Source organism: Camelina sativa, chromosome 7, assembly GCF_030686135.1.
Source record: "Camelina sativa cultivar CO46 ecotype springtype chromosome 7, ASM3068613v1".
In the NCBI taxonomy this organism is placed as follows: Eukaryota; Viridiplantae; Streptophyta; class Magnoliopsida; order Brassicales; family Brassicaceae; genus Camelina; species Camelina sativa.
The window spans coordinates 17,408,937-17,426,574 of record NC_141886.1 but is presented as its reverse complement, the minus strand read 5'-3'; the positions used below and the strand labels follow the sequence as shown (position 1 = coordinate 17,426,574).

Below are 17,638 nucleotides of genomic sequence, written 5' to 3'. Positions count from 1 at the left end.
TTTTGTATTATGCCCTATAAATTTTGGTTATTTAATTTGTTTTATTTACAACATTAACCCCTAACTATTTCACTAAAATAACAATTCATGAAAACACATTTAATGGAACTATATTAATCGAACAAATTTATTTACACTTATTGTCATAATAATATTGACATCATCTATACTTTTTGATGTTTCCAAACATAACTTTACGCATTGAATTTTAAAACAAGATTAAAATCTGAAAACCTATTTTAATAGATCTTAAAAGACTGTATGTGATAGTTGAATGTAAATCGACCGACTTTGAGAAACAAAGGATTACAATTTCAATGATTATTATGACGTAGATAACGTTCATAAACACGAGAACCCAAATTAAGAAAATCAGTTTAAGCAAATATTTAAATTTGTCACCAAGAAATACATTTAATTCAGTATATATCTCCTTTAGAAACTGAATATTGTTCTGTAATAATGTTACCAACTCAAATAGGCATACAGAAAAATCTCGGGTTTATTGCTAAGGATCGTTTGATTCCTTGCTCATCAAGCATTATTGATTTACTGGTTAAGAAACTATTGTATTATATATTATATATATTTTATTTTTATTTTTTGTAATTTGAGAAGGCTTGATTGTGATTTTCGTGCATAGTTATATGGTGGGATGAGTTTTATCTAAGTTCACTTCAAGAAAATATAAACATTTCTTATTGTTAACAAACAAAGCAAGATTGAAAGGCAAACAACTCATGTGATGTTCAAAAGAGGAGCTCCATAATTTGGAGAACTAAGAAAATGATTTAGCACAGGTACGTTTACTTTAGCATTGTTACTTTTTTTTTTAATTGTTTACTTGGCTTTTGAAATTATGTTTTTCACAAGAACAGGGCCAATTAAAACATGTTTCATTTTTTCTTTGTAGGTGAGTCCTTGCAAAGGCAATGTTGAGAACAAGGCCAATTTTGAGTTTAGTATACCTACCTAGGTATCATCTTTATATCTATTATTATTAAGATCTATGTTATTCTATGGATTTCTAATTTATTATTAAAGTTTTGATTTACAATATAGTTTCACATATCTCAATCCCATATACCAAAATTTGTTTTGTTTTTTCATCAAGCAACATTCAATAAAAATAAGTATCAAACCCTTATAGGTAAGTGATTCTTTGGGATATGCCGATATGTAGAAGTAAGAGAATGGTTTACTATCAGCTTTTTGAAATTAAGTTTACTTAATTTTTGTTTATTGGCCTTCGTATTGTATTTATCACAAATCTCTCAGTTAATTTTACTCCTAACAAGAGAGATAGCTTGTGAGTTCAATATACTTATCTATTAAATGCCCAAAATTGTAATTACAAAGTTTATTATATAGACTGACATTATTATTTTCAATATTTTGGTTTAAGACATGAAGTATTGATGACTATCCATTGTATCAAGGTGTATGTAACAGTAGAGTAAATGTTTTATTGATCATATCACTTAGACTTGATCATTCTACACTTTTTAGTATTTGTTTAACTATTAGAAAATAAATTTGTGATTTAAATAATGATATATAATACCTCTCTTGAAAACCCAAAATTAGCATTTCGAAAGAATTTTTTTTGTGTATCAAAATTAGTTTACATCATAGTTTATATTAGTTTCAAAAAATATATTTGAAATGAATCTAATTAACATTAATTAGTATCCCATAATTACAATATTTTTAATATATATATATATATATTCTAAATATTTTAATTTGCTAAAAGAAATTTAAATGCTCGCGGGTCATTTAATGGAGCAGGTTAGAATTTATACAAATATGATTATATAGTTTTTATGGGTTGTCTATTATACTAAAGCACACAAAATATCTTAATTTTGAATTAACAATCAAAATACAATTATATAATCTTAAACACTAAACAAAACAAATAAAATTAATCAATATAACTTAAACATAAAAAAATTTAGTTATAAAAAATTATCCCGCGGTGTATCGCGGGTTAAAATCTAGTATATATTGAAAAAAGTTCAAAAATGATGCTAATAATTTCATTCACTAAACTATACTAATGGTTATATACTTGTATAGATAATTTAGTTTTAGTGAACAAATATTAATTTTGAAATATCCTTTACTTCTTAATGTTATTATTAAAAAATGTGAATACTTGTTAAAACATGAATATTAATATATGAGCAGTAGTTAATATATAGCCTATAATATGAAATCGAATGTGAGATTAGAGAAATTAAATTAACTTTCCTTCAAATATTTTAAAAATGAAAAACATTTTCATCTAAATATTATCTTATTATATAAAGTTTAATGTTAAAGTTACTCATTAACGAGATCGTGACACATGTCAATTATATAAATAAGATGTTGACATGTGTCCAAATTACTGTTTAACATGATCGCAACATGCGTCAAATTAACGATCTTAGATTTTGACACATATCTAAGTTAATCACTAGAAAAAAATGTTAAAAAATATTTACCAAACAAAAAAAAAATCCAAAAGCAAAAAAGAGATATTTTCATATCACCGTAAGAAAATAGAGCATATGTCTTATTACATAAAGATGTATATTAAGTGATATACCATATCAAATCAAAACTTTAAGTACGCTAGAAAATTATGAACACCAAAGAGACAAATACAAACCATGAGAGATCATAAAACCTTGCTAACAAAATAAAACATGGTATCATGAGTGATGATCGGATTGCTATGATCTAACAGACATTTGGAGATGAACCTCATATAAGGTTAGATTATCTAAGAGGGGGTTATTGGTTCTATGATTTTAATGGATACTTATTGGTTCATTGATTTTAAAATACTTATTAAAATGATGTGTTATTGGTTCCATGATTTACAAATACTTATTAAAATCCTATGTTATTCATTTAATGATTTGTTTTTGGATTTCAAAATCCACATTATGTTTTAAATGGATTTGAATGGATTTGAAAGTGTAAAATAGAAGGATTCAAATTCAAGGATAAAACATGTTATTTCAAAATCCATGTGTTTGGATTTCTAGAATTTATAATTCTATATGGATTTAGAAATTATCTCTCCAATAACAGCCCCTAAGACTCCAATATCATCATGGTTATAACTTTTTATTTTTTTAACTATCTTTTAATTTCTCAAATTTTATTGGGTAGGTCATAAACTCACTGCAATTATGTAGATATTTTCTCTTCAGTTTTTCATCCAAAATATTTTTGAGTAAACAATTTTAGTGGTTAAACAAACTGTCACTACAAAGTATAGTGGTGAAAAAACGACGTCAAAATGAAAGTAAACAGACAAAATTGGTTTAATTTGTTCAAAGATACATTTTATAAGTGGTGATAAAGAGCGTATTTGTGACACCCCGGTTTCAGAGACTTGCGGAGAGGTTTAAAAAAATTGATTTGGCCACCTATATCACCAAAGTGCACTTATCTTTTCGGTTAAAGGTCCTGAGAGAACTCCACAGTTAAGCGTGTTTATGCTGGAGTAGTCTCAGGATGGGTGACCTTCCGGGAAGTGATTGTCGGAACTGTGCGAGTGTAAACAAAACATAGAGAAAGATCATGTGGTGATTTGTATGGACGGTAACAAGTCTTTAAAGCCTCTCGGACGTAGCAAACCAGCCGTCGGATATGAAAGGGCTCATGGGCCTAGTGAGAGGACGTGAGGCCCATTAAGGAAAGTGGACCCATGGACTGGGATTGGACATGAGGCCCACCAAGAGGTGGCGGTCGGGGCGTTACAAGTGGAAGCAGAACCGAACCTAGACGAGTGTGGAGTCGAGTGGACTCACACCGTCGGGGGTGACGGTCTTGGTGCGCAATGCGGACGTTGCGATCTGTTAGTGGGAGTGAATTGTGACATCCCAATTTCAGAGACTTGCGGAGAGGATTAAAATAATTGATTTGGTCACCTATGTCACCAAAGTGCACTTATCTTTTCAGTCAAAGATCCTAAGAGAACTCCACAGTTAAGCGTGCTTATGCTGGAGTAGTCTTAGAATGGGTGACCTTTCGGGAAATGACTGTCGGAACTGTGCGAGTGAGTACAAAACACAGGAAAAAATCATGTGGTGATTTGTAGGGACGGTAATAAGTTTCTAAAGCCTCCCGGAAGTAACAAACCGGCCGTCGGATATGGATGGGCTCACGGGCCTAATGAGAGGACTGAGATTGGACATAGGGCCCACCAAGAGGTGGCCCATGGACTGAGATTGGACATAGGGCCCACCAAGAGGTGGCGGTCGGGGCGTTACAATATTTTAACAATAAAATATTTTAGGTTGTAATAACACAGTATTAGTGATAAAACATAGAATAAAATTGTATGTGAATGCTAATAAGACGACGTTTTGACGAGCTGATTGAATGTAAAACCTTTTGCGAATAAGTTGTTGAACGTTTTTGAAATTTGACAATAATAATATTCGTAATAAACATGTTTGGAAAACATTTTGATGGTCGATAGTTTAGCTTTAGATTATTGTAAGAATTGTATAATAATTTTAAAATATAAATTAGTGTATTAAATTAAAAATGTTTCTCTAACTAAAAATATTTATCTATTTATTTCCGGATAATATTTTCACTTACAAAATATATATATATATATATATATTTTAAAAAATTAATTTTATTAAATAGTTTTAGAACCCGCACATTGTTTTTAAGAGAGGAATAGTTTTATCTTAATCTAGTATTAAAATAAATATTTATGAAAATAATTTTTTTATATTGAGGGTTCCTAGTTTTTAAATTTGACAATAATGTTCTTAACATCATAAGCTCATAACTACAAAAGTTTCGACACGAAACATCAAACATATACTATATGTAGTTATTTAATGCATTCGTATCAATATGACAATATATTACAATTTGTACAAACTAATTATTATTTAACACAGAAAAAAATAGTTTAATCAATCTTAGTGTGTAGGAAAATGTTTTTCTTAGCTGATCCTAAATTGACACATGTGAAATTTTGTCTCTCTAACATTTATGTACATAGATGGTTTACCAAAAAAAAAAAAGAAGATGATCTTTGATGTGGCGATACTTTTGCCACCTAACAAAAGAAGCAAAAACTGAATATATGAGTTTTGGAGTGTCCTTGTCGTCTTACGGATCAGATGGATTATTTTCTGATGGTTGACAATGAAAAGACTCTTCAAGAGAGGAATAGTCATCTAACTAAAACCTTAGCAAACTTTATCCAAAACCATTTGGATGTGGAAGTTTCAGGTCTCTCATCAAAACTCCACTTATCATTCTTTTGCCTTAAAGTTTAACTAGGAGAGGAGATTGGACGTACGAATTTAATTAATCTAAGAGACATTCCTAATAATAATCTAATTTTCGTTAGACACACAAAAAAAAAAGTTTCAATAACATCGTTAGTTACGGTTTAATACCATTAGTTTCTAATTTTTTTTCGATTCTATATAAAAAATTTCCTTCATTCATGAATATAATTTTCTTATTTCATCTAAAATTTGTCTTATATTTGTTTTTTTATAAAACTTCTATGTAACAAAAATTGATAGGTTCCAATCAAGAGCACATAAGAACACTAGACAAGAAGTGTCTTTAGTCAAGGAGTTACAACACCACATATGCAACTGATTCCGTTGGTGTTCGATTCCATTAAATCGTGTTACCTCGCTTAGTAAAGATTAACTATAAATTAGATCTTGTCAATTCAATGACGACAAAAAAAAACATTAGGCTTTAAATATTTTTCTTGCACTAAAGTTCGATTCCACTAAATCATGTTACCTCGTTTAGTAAAGATTATTTGTCAATTCAACGACGACCATAAAAACACTAAAATTTTAAAAATTTAACACTTGAAGGGTCGCTAATAGATCCTAATATATAAAATATACATGTATCAAAGATTTAAAATAATCTACCCAAAACTACTAACAGTAATAATATTACATATGATATTCTCATCATTTCTACCCTGATCCTTATCCTAGTTGATATCGGTTTACTTTGGTTATGTTCTCATGAAAAATTAACTATGTGCTTTATTAGTAGTGAGAATAATAACCAAATATTCTTGGTGAAGCGCTCGTTATCAAATATTATATATATATATATATATATATATATATGTATATATATTTCTTTTGTTTATTAAATTAATCATAATCTTATTATATAAAGTTTGATGTCAAAGTTACTCATTAACAAGATCATGACACGTGTCAATTGAATCATTCAGATTGACACAAGTCAATTCTAAATTTATTAAAAAAATTTAAAATGTAAAAAATCAAAACCTGCCATAAAAAGGTTCTATATAAAAGTAAAATAGAGAAAATAAAACCTAATTTTATTTAAAATCTTTTAAAGAAAAAAAAACCTTAGTAAACTTTCAAATGTAAAAAAAAAATTGTTTTTAACAGTTTTAAAATTAGTAAAGGGCAATTATAAAAAATCTAAAATTTAAACAGCTTTAAAATTTAGAAAAGATCATTATAAGGAAATTATATATATATATATATGTCATAAAGTTCGAAATTATAATATTCTTTACTTATTTTAATTTTAAGTCGCTAAGTTTACAAGAAAAGGATTACTTTTTATATAAGATAAAAATGATTTTGAAAATTATACAATTAAAAATATAATATTCACCTTTAGATAAAGAAAAAGATTGTTGAAGTAAGAAAATAAAAAATAAAAAAATAGACTGTCTCGTATTTTTTTCACTAATCAAATAATTTATTCAAAAGAATGTTATTGTAATATATAATTATTAACGCATGCGATTTTGTAACTATACAAAGGTTAAATTGAAGAGACAAATAATAGGTTATTTAATGTGTTCATAAAGAAAATTTGTTGGTAGTAGTAAAGACTAAAGAGTATATTTTAACAGTAAAATATATTTGTGTGTACAAATACACTTTAGTGGTAATGTAGATAGTAGATTTGTAAATGGATATACATTAGTGTATTATAACCAAAAAAAACAACTATTTTCTATAACTAAAGTTTTATCTCTTTACTTTTATACATTTTTTTTACTTACGAAAAAAATTAAATATATATTCTTTGTTAAATTTAATTTTATTTAATAACTTTGAACTCATATACAACTATTTTCTTTATTTTTTTTACCAAACAATAAATTAAAAGGAAATTCTTTGGTTAGTTGCCCAAGCTGGAGGAAAGGGGTTTACAAAAGAAACTTTAGAGATAAGAGAACACGAAGCAAGGGCAAGACAATCTGTCTTCGTATTTGATGCACGCGGGATCCAAGAGATAGAGAATAGTGGGAAAGACTCCAGCGAGTTAAACTCATCGAGCAGGTTGGAGAAGAATGACCAATCTTTAGGAGATTGCACCATAGTGAGTAACTTAGCAAAATCAGTCTCGAAATGTTGACAAGCGATTCATGCAGCATGTATCCGCTCCATGGCCCACAACAACGCTTCTAACTCCGAATGTATGGTAGAGGGGCTCCGTCTTAGACGCTTGGTCCCAACAACAAGGTTCGCTCCTCACCAACTTAACACCACCAACCCAATCCTGAATGCACATTGGTTGCTTTTCAAGAACCATCAATCTTACAACCAAGTGAAGAAACATGGATATCCGAAAACGGAGATGGAGCTGACATGACTGCCGTAAAAGAGAGAAATCTCAAACTTCACACGAGTGAGGACATTCAAAGAAAACGTGATTGATAGTCTCAACCGCAGAGTCGCACCTTTTACACCAAATATCACATTGGACACCTCAGTGTATCTACTTACTTTTATAGATAGTTTTACTTACTAAAAATATTTACTTTATATTCTTTGTTAAATTTAATTTAATTTTAAAAACTCTAAACCCGCACATCGGGCAGGTCCTAATCTAGTTATAATATAAATAGATAAAGCAATACGTCCAAATTAGGTTAGCAACCCAATCTTTATACAAAAAATATAGATACATACCCTACCAACCTCTAGATGGAAATAACTCATTCTATATCGGTATATGATGTTGCTTACTCAAAATGCAAGATGAACTGATTAAAGTCTTGTTCCTTTGGCATATGCATCTAATTTATCCATCCACATATTTTATGTGAATGATTTGAATGCCAAATAATCAAACGAACAAGACCAAAAATAATTAATTTGGACGACGCATTTGAATAAAAATATGTTTTTTTGTCAGTATTTATTAATTTAGCTCAAACGAGCCAATTCGACGGAAATGTAATTAAACAAACATATTTTATGTGGTAAGTTTTTACAGGGTGTATCAAACGAACACATAATATTTTTTTTGTAAATGTAGTTTAGATAACTAAATACATCTAAATAATTTTATTTATTTATCTAAACTACATTTACAACAAAAAACATCATGTGTTTTTGGTAAAATTCTGAACTTACGTATTGACAAAGTCATATATGTGTAAGAAAAAAAACAAACAAAAACATAAAACCAGTTATGAATTAGTGTATGGCTCGACAGGTTTGGGCTTTAGCACAAGTACCAGTGAGACTACACTCTTTCCCGTCGGAATCCGTATATGCCAATATGGATTATTTTTTGGGCCATGATAATCCTGCATTCCAGGTTTTGGCGTTTTCATGGCTAATGTTGTATATTTGGAAAGCCAGGAATATATGGGTTTATGAGAACATTGTTGAGCGGCCATAAGAGATTGTTTTGGTTGCGGAAAGTGAGGCATTGTCGTGGCCGGAGATTGTGTGGATGGAGATTGTATGGATTTGATCCGTACCCCTCTCGCTACTGAGTCTCGGCAAAGGGTGGCTGTCATCAATCTCCTTCCGTTATTAACGGGTTATCGTTGCTTTGTATATGGATCTTGGAAAACGAGCGAAGTTATGAGTTGCAAGAGATTGAAGATACGAAGTAGCAAACACGGTGGATTCCCATTGAGGGACATGATCAAAATTCACCATGATGGGGGTACTTCTAATTTTCCTTTTGTTGCGGCATGCTCCTCAGATTTACGCTCTAATTACATTATTTGGCCTGAGAGAAATATATTCATATAAACATAACTTAGATGTACTTCTAAAAGAAGTTGTGATATAAAATATTTTTTTATACATAGACTTATTATTGGGGTTGGTTTTATAAATATCTTGAGCCCAAACACAATAAACGATTTTAAATTTTAGAAGACAAGCCTTCTAAAATATGGTAAAGATCTGTTTTAATCCGAGAGGCGAGAGCATTTGGGAAATGGGTCTACATAAGTCCATTGACAAAAAAAAATCTTTTAAAGTTGCATTTTGTGCAGAGCCCCCTCTTTTCAGTTGCTGATATGTAAAAGTAAAATCCCAAATACCACAAACCGCAATTGTGAAAATTGGTTTTGGTTTAGTTGGTAAATACATTTCAAAACTTCGAAAATTTCCCAGTCTGTTTTCTGAGGAGACACATGAATTACATGGCTTATGGTCCTCATGGTTCGAACTAACTCGCTAGACTTCTTAGGATACTACTCGGATATATTTTTATTGTTTCTTGCAGTATTGTTTCCCTTGGAAGTTCGAGGCATGACCTTAATCTCCTTTGGCCCCGGGATAGCTGTTAAATTTAACCTTGTAGAAAAATAAGATAAGAATCACATCCAAAACGGTTCGAACTAAGGACGTTCTCTTCTGTTTTTGATTTTTAATAAGTTCCGTTCTAATAATTTAGTAACCTAGTGAAGTGATCTTAGTGCAGTGGCAGGAGATAAGTCTATTTGCAGAAGGCACCATCACACCAGGGATCGAGTCCCGTTTCCTATGAATGTAGGAATTTGGCTAATGGACTGACCAGTTGTGGTCCAATGGTTGGCAAAAAAAAAAAAAAAATAGTAACCTAAACAACATGTGGGCCGTGTAGGTTATAACTTATAAGATAGACGTTTGGATCCGTCAAGAATTGGTTCAGAAAATTATACATAAAGTTTTGGATTCATTAGAACTATATAAAAAAAAAACTCTTTATGTTCACATCCTCGGATAATACAAATACCTAAACAAAGGAACATGGCCTTGTGACTTGTATATATGTTTCGTAGTCGAAAGGGAACATTGTATGAACAATGCATACCCTACTTCTCCCAATTCTTTTTTACATATGAAGCCCATCTTCTCTATACACACAAAATCTCGTCTCTTCGCACGTATAATTTAGCAGTCACATAAATGATTTTACCTTATTTATTGTAAAGGTCCTACGTACAAAACCAGGAAGCCCCGATCAAATGAATCTTTAACTATTACATGGTCACTCAGTTGACATTTCCGACACTATAGGCTTTGATATTCACTATTCTGTTACTTACAATTCAAAGTGGTTGATTGTTACGTCTACATTGAAATATTGTTGAAAGAGTTATTAAATTAGAAATTTGGGTGGACAAACCATTTTTTTTTCCTCACCTTTAAAAAGAAGAACTATTTGTAAAATACTAGCTACAAAGGTCGGTGAGAAATATATTTCGTAAAAAAAAAAAACATTGTGAAGGAAATATCTACCAGTACCATACACGAGTTCATGTTTACGTTAAATACTAAAAATATGGGCAAAGTATTTGTAGTATTGAAAAAGTGGTCTTTTAACCTAAAATATGTCCTAAACAACTAAAACGAGTCTTAAGAGTTAAAAGTAATACAAATAAATATACTAATTAAAACCATCTTTATTTAGTTCTCTATACTATCCTTAAGACTTGCTTTAGTTAGAATGTTATTATTTTAATTCAATATTTAAAATTTATAATTGAAATTTCAAACAAGATAAAGTTGGTCAAATTTTGGTTAGAATAAGTGGTTGATCATAAATTTTGACCACTTTTAATCCTCATAAATTTAGTTAATTACAAAATTTTCGATGAGTTTATCAAGTATATACATATAAATATATCTAAGCTTATGATTAGATTAGTATATACTTGTATATATAGTTTACACTGTACACTAAATACAATTAATGAGAATAATTAACTTTTCTCTCTCTCTAGCTCAGCTCCCTCTTCTCATTCTCTCTCTTGTTCTTGTTCAAGTCCGAGTTCATCTTCTTCCTCCGTTCAATCCTGATATAGTATCAGAGCTTTCTCGATCATGAGCGCTTCTTCAGCTGAGCTAATTCTCATTCACATCATCTCTTTCGTTTTCGATTTACGTTGTTTCATCGTATTAGCGATTCTTCAATTCGTGTTCGCATACGATTCTCTTTGAGTTCTTCTTTCTTTGACCTTATTGTTTTTCTGATTCTTGTTTTGCTTTCAATCGGAACAATCTCTTATAATCAGTTTGATTCTTCATTAATATGGGATCGAATCCAAATCCGACTACTTCGGTGAATCAAAATTCGCGAAATCTGGGTGATTCAGGTACAGATCTATTCGAGAATCCCTATTTTCTTCATAGTACTGATCATGTTTGGTTGCAATTGGTTTCAGATTGACTCGTTTCTGGTTTAGATTTTCATTCTTGGCGTAGATCAGTACGGATGGGCTTGAATGTTAGGAATAAATTGGGATTTTTCGATGGTACGATTCAGAAGCCTCCCGTTGATCATCCAAGTCATGGTTCATGGTCACGCTGCAACGATATGGTATCCACTTGGCTAATGAATTCAGTCTCGAAGAAGATTGGAGCGAGTTTGTTATACATCTCGACTGTTGAAGGTATATGGAATAATCTCTTATCTCGGTTCAAGCAAGATAATGCACCTTGTGTTTATGAGATTGAACAGAGACTTACTTGTATTCAACAAGGTTCTTTGGATGTTAGTGCGTACTATACTGAATTGGTAACGCTCTGGGAAGAATATAAGAACTACATAGAACTTCCCGTTTGCACTTGTGGTCGCTGCGAGTGTAATGCAGCTGTTCTTTGGGAACGTCTACAGGATCGTAGTAGAGTAACCAAATTCTTGATGGGGTTAAATGAGAGTTATGAACAGACTAGAAGGCATATCTTGATGCTGAAACCGATTCCAAGTATGGAGGAAGCATACAACATGGTTACTCAAGATGAAAGGCAATCTACTGTTTCTCTCAAGCCTCCTGTGAAGTCTGATAATGTAGCATTTCAGACGACTGGTAGTTATGAAGGTGATCTTGCTAATGGATCGTATGTGGTGGAACCATATGAGTATGTAGCAGCTTACAATACTTATAGACCAAGGAGTAATAGACCGATGTGTACTGATTGTGGAAAAATGGGACACATGATTCAAACATGTTTCAAGGTTCATGGTTATCCACCTGGTTTCAAATAGCCAAATCAGAACAATCAAGGGCAAGGACAAAATACTCAGAGACCTTCTTTTGTGCCTCGTGGTCAGGCTAATCAGAACAATCAAGGTCAATTCTATAACCAAGGAAAATTTACTAATCAGAGTTTTGGTCCATGATCTGGTACAACACAGCCAAGGGTGGTTGCGAATGTTCAAGTTAATGGAGGAATGCCGTATTATCCTCCTGCTCCTGTTAATGCTCTTAACCTGGATGTGAGTCAGTTAACTCAGAGTCAAGCTCAAGACTTGATCAATCAACTCTCTCGAGTTCAAGCTACAGAACCGATGATCAATCAACTATCACGTGTTCAGATTTTAGAAAATTCAGCGCCTACTGTTTCTCAATCTCTTGCATCTAATACAAAATCAGGTGTTATGGCTCCTCAATCGTCTTCTGGTATAGTCTTTAATATCTCTTCTAATCTTAGATATGAGAATAGTAATCTCACATATAAACACCATTGTCTATCATCTCTTCATAGTGTTTTGCCTAATGGTGCTTGGATTATTGATAGTGGGGCAACTAGTCATGTTTGTTGTGATATCTCTAAGTTTAGGGAAACTTCTTTAGTCTCTGGCATTACAGTAGCTCTACCTAATGGAACTAGACTCCCTATTAACCAAACTGGCACCATTCATTTGTCTGATTCATTACAATGTCTTTTATATTCCATCTTTTCGTTTTAATTTCATTAGTGTTTCGACTTTGTTGCATGATAATCAATGCTCTGCTCATTTTTATCCTACATCATGCTTCTTACAGGAGTCTTCTCAGGGATGGATGATTGGGAGTGCTAATCTTTTCCACAATCTTTGCATCTTGAATGAACACTCCCTCTCTACACCTGCTAAGTCTCCTGTCATCAATCAAGTCTCGGGATCCTTGGTGAATGAAGGAATTCTTTGGCATCAACGCCTTGGTCATCCTTCAAACGCCAAGTTACAGCTTATGTCTGGTAATCTTTCTCTTAATAAAACAAGTGTCTCTAGTCTAGATCACTGTTCTGTTTGTCCATTAGCTAAACAAAAGCGTTTGTCTTTTCCTTTTCATAATCATTTCTCTGAAAAACCATCTGGCTACAAAGGTTACAAAGTTTTAGATCTAACTACGAATGTTATTTCAATCAGTCGCAATGTTGTTTTTCATGAGCATATCTTTCCATTTCTTGATTCAGAAAAACACACTGATGATCTGTTTTTTCATACCATTTGACCATATCCAATTCCTTTTGTTCCTGACATGCCATCTTCATCTGTTACATCAACTGGATTACCTGATGTTGTTGTTTCTACACCTCATACTGCACAATCATCATCTTCATCAGTGCCAAGTAGGGAGAATAGGGAGACTAGGGAACATAGGGAACAAGTTACTGTTTTACCAGATACTACATCTGTTTCTTTACCTAAGGAGAGACCAAAACGAAATGCTAAAGCCCCTAGTTACTTCTCTGAGTTGAGTATCATTGTGCATTGGCTAATATCTCCTATGTTCTTCCCCCTAATCATACTACTCCATACCCACTATCTTCTGTTCTATCATATAATCGTTTCAAACCACATTATTGTTCCTATATCTTTTCCTATTCAATGGAGACTGAACCAAAGACTTTTGAAGAGGCCATGGCATCTGATATATGGAAAGGTACCGTGAATGAGGAATTGGATGCGATGGAGATAAATGGAACCTGGTACGTTACATCTTTACCACCTGGAAAGAATGTTGTTGGTTGTAAATGGGTGTTTACCATCAAGTATAATTCTGATGGTACTATCGAGAGGTACAAAGCACGTTTGGTGGCTAAGAGATATACTCAGCAAGAAGGTGTTGATTTCAATGAGAATTTCTCTCATGTGGCTAAACTAACGAGTGTCAAGCTTATGTTGGAGCTGGCAGCTATACATGGATGGGAACAATCTCAAATGGACGTCTCTAATGCATTCCTACACAACGAAATTGATGAGGAGATATATATGAGTTTACCTCAAGGCTACACTCCAGGTAACTCACAAGTCTTACCTCTGAATGCTGTATGCCGCCTTCATAAGTCAATATACGGGTTAAAACAAGCTTCTACGCAGTGGAATCGCTTGTTCACTTCAGTTTTGCTCGATGATGATTTCTTACAATCTCAGGCAGATACGTCCTTATTTGTCAAGTTCACAGCAACTAGCTTTATAGCAGTCTTAGTGTATGTTGACGACATTGCTATTGCTAGTAATAATGCTGAGGATCTGGCTGCACTTAATGTTGTCTTGGCCAACGCTTTTAAAATCAAGGACTTAGGTCCTCTGCGATTTTTTCTTGGATTAGATATTTCAAGAACGAGCAAGAGTATATCTGTATGTCAGAGAAAGTATGCTTTGGACTTACTGGAGAACACTGGATTATTAGCATCTAAGCCGAGTACTGTTCCTATGGATCTGTATGTTCATCTTACTAAAGACACAGGAACTCCTTTGGATTCAGCAAGACCTTACAGAGAGATCATTGGTCGTCTTCTCTACTTAACGATAACAAGACCTGATATAACATTTGTTGTACACCATCTCAGCCAGTTCCTACAATTCCCTATTGATGCTCATATGCAAGCTGCACATCGAATTCTCAGGTACATCAAGGGTACTCCAGGTCAAGGCTTCTTCTACTCTGCATCTAATGAAACATGTGTGAATGCTTTTGCGGATGCGGATTGGGGAACTTGCACTGATACAAAGCGTTCGATTACTGGTTTTTGGGTTTACATTGGCAAGTCACTTATATCTTGGAAATCCAAGAAACAGCATGTTGCGAGCCATAGAAGTACAGAGTCTGAGTATAGAAGCATGGCTGAAGTCACTAGAGAGGTACTATGGATTCAACAACTTCTTCGGGATTTCTGTGTTCCTGTTACTACATTTGCCAAGCTTTTCTGCGACAACAAGTCTGCTGTTTACATTGCCACAAATCCAGTATTTCACGAAAGAACGAAGCACATCGAGATTGATTGTCACATTGTGCGTGATCATATCAAGCTTGGGAACCAGAAGACATTACACATTGGTACGGAGAATCAACTTGCCGATATCCTGACTAAGCCGTTACAACCTCGGCAGTTTCATTCCTTGCTTAGTCGGATGGCTTTGTCAAACCTTTACAATCCTTCTCTGCATCCGGATTGAAAGGTTTGAGGGAGGTGTATCAAGTATATACATATTAATATATCTAAGCTTATGATTAGATTAGCATACACTTGTATATATATTTTACACTGTACACTAAACACAATTAATGAGAATAACTAACTTTTCTCTCTCTATCTCAGCTCTCTCTTCTCACTCTCTCTCTTGTTCTTGCTCAAGTACGAGTTCATCTTCTTCCTCTGTTCAGTCCTGATAGAGTTTTTAAGCAAATGATTTGTATTTTTGAAAATAGACAGCTTTCTTGTAGTGTAATGATTTGTATTAGTGTTATAACGAGAATGCTTTGGAGATCCATCTATCTGTTCAATGAGTTTAAGAGCATAATTATTGGCAGGTTGTTATAAGGGGAGTTCTTAATTTTTTATGAATTAATTGTGTATTGTTTGGAATATAAGAACCCATGATCTCTTAGATAAAATTTTATCTTCCATTGGTAGGTTCTTGTTTTGGGTCTCTTATTTTTAAAAATTAAAAATTTTAAATAGAATAGAAGTGGTATAAATGTGTAAACATTTAAGATTTTATAAAATTAGAAAATATTGCATTTTAATTAATTTTCAAACATACAAAACATAATAAAAATATTAATACATATTACAATAGAAGTGCAATTCATAAATAGAGAGAATGATTTATTTTAATACTGATTTGCTCCAAATTTTGCCCAAATATTCTCAACCAAACCATTTTCTAGTTCAACCATACTGCTAGTTACTAAATTGTCCACTATAATGATATCATGACTATTCAAGTTATGGTATATATATCTACAAACTCAGAAAAGCTCACAAAACATCTCTTTCACTAACAACCTCACGCAAGGTTTAATATCATGATCAATGGAAGTTGTCAAGAAATCAGTTCAAAATAGTGTTCATAGATTGTTGTAACAAACCTGTAAAGAACGATGTCGGTTCCAGGAACGGAGGATGCATCTTTGTTCTGTCCCTCAGAGTCCCGATCAGTTTGGAGCTGCTCAAGCTGATGTTCAGCAGCTGCAGGCACAAGATGAGGATGGCTCAACAAAATCTGAGACAGAAACTGACCAGCAGGCGACTCCAGCTGAAGCGGTGCGATCGGTTTGGGTGAAGAACCAGAGGAAGCGTCACTAGATGCTGAAGAAGCTCTAACCACAAAACTTCTCCGAGTTTTAACAGTCGTTGTCAAGATTTGCAACGCGTTTTGCTGCGAGTAGATAAAACCAACAATTAAAAAAAGTACCAAGAACAAGAAAATCCTTAAAATATTGGAAAGCTTGACTTTTTTGGAATTTTCAGGATCAGAAATCAGATTTGAACACAACCGGATCAGAATATTTGGTTAATTGAATCACGAAGAAGAGATTTGAGACATACCCTGAAACGAAGTTGAAGTCTTGAACCAGAACGCGTGAACCCAGGGACACTGGCGGTAAGGAACATAGATCCAAAATCGTTGTCGGAAGTTCTAGGTGGTAAGACGGGAGATCGAACCATCTCCAACTGTTAGTCGATTTTTTCTTTGGCGATTGGCTTCCAAATCGCCTTTGCTACTTATCTCTTTCTCTCCATTCCCTTCGAATCCATACCCTTCCTCTGATTCGAGGTCATTTGATTCAAAACCTTCAAGCTTCTGATTCCAAATTCATCAATCGTTTCGTCGATTCAATTGCAACCGAGAGAGAGAGATTGAGAGGAAAAAAGAAATAAATCGAGCAGGAAACTTTTTTTTTCTTTTTTGTATTATTCTTTCGACCAATAGAATGGCGACATGTATCACCCTTTAAACTATAATTCAGTCTCTTATATAAGGAGAGATTTTACCAGATTATTTTTTTGTAGCCAAAAGACTAAGACCTCTCTTATAAACCCCCGATAAAGAAGGTCTAAGTAGTACTGAATACTGAAATGCAATTGTTTCACAAAATATTCAAACAATATATAATAAGATTTGGTTTGGATACTTCTAAATTATTTATAGCCATATACGTGCCCATAAAATTAGACTTATATATAATTTTTTCAGCTATTATAAATGCCACATGGACATAGGTGATGAAAACAAGACATTGTGGTATGAGCTAATTGACAAACATTAAGAGACATGGTAGAAAGCACTTCTCTGACTTGTCTCCGGCTAGTTAATTAAATACAAAGCCATGTATAAATAAACA

General features: G+C 32.8%; 2 pseudogenes; one reads left to right on the top strand and one right to left on the bottom strand.

The window, feature by feature from the left end:
* Positions 1-11,328: 11,328 nt before the first annotated feature.
* LOC104704628 (uncharacterized) lies at positions 11,329-12,285 on the top strand (annotated as a pseudogene).
* A 4,050-nt stretch (positions 12,286-16,335) lies between these two features.
* Positions 16,336-16,961, bottom strand: LOC109125444 (UV-B-induced protein At3g17800, chloroplastic pseudogene; annotated as a pseudogene).
* Positions 16,962-17,638: the final 677 nt, after the last annotated feature.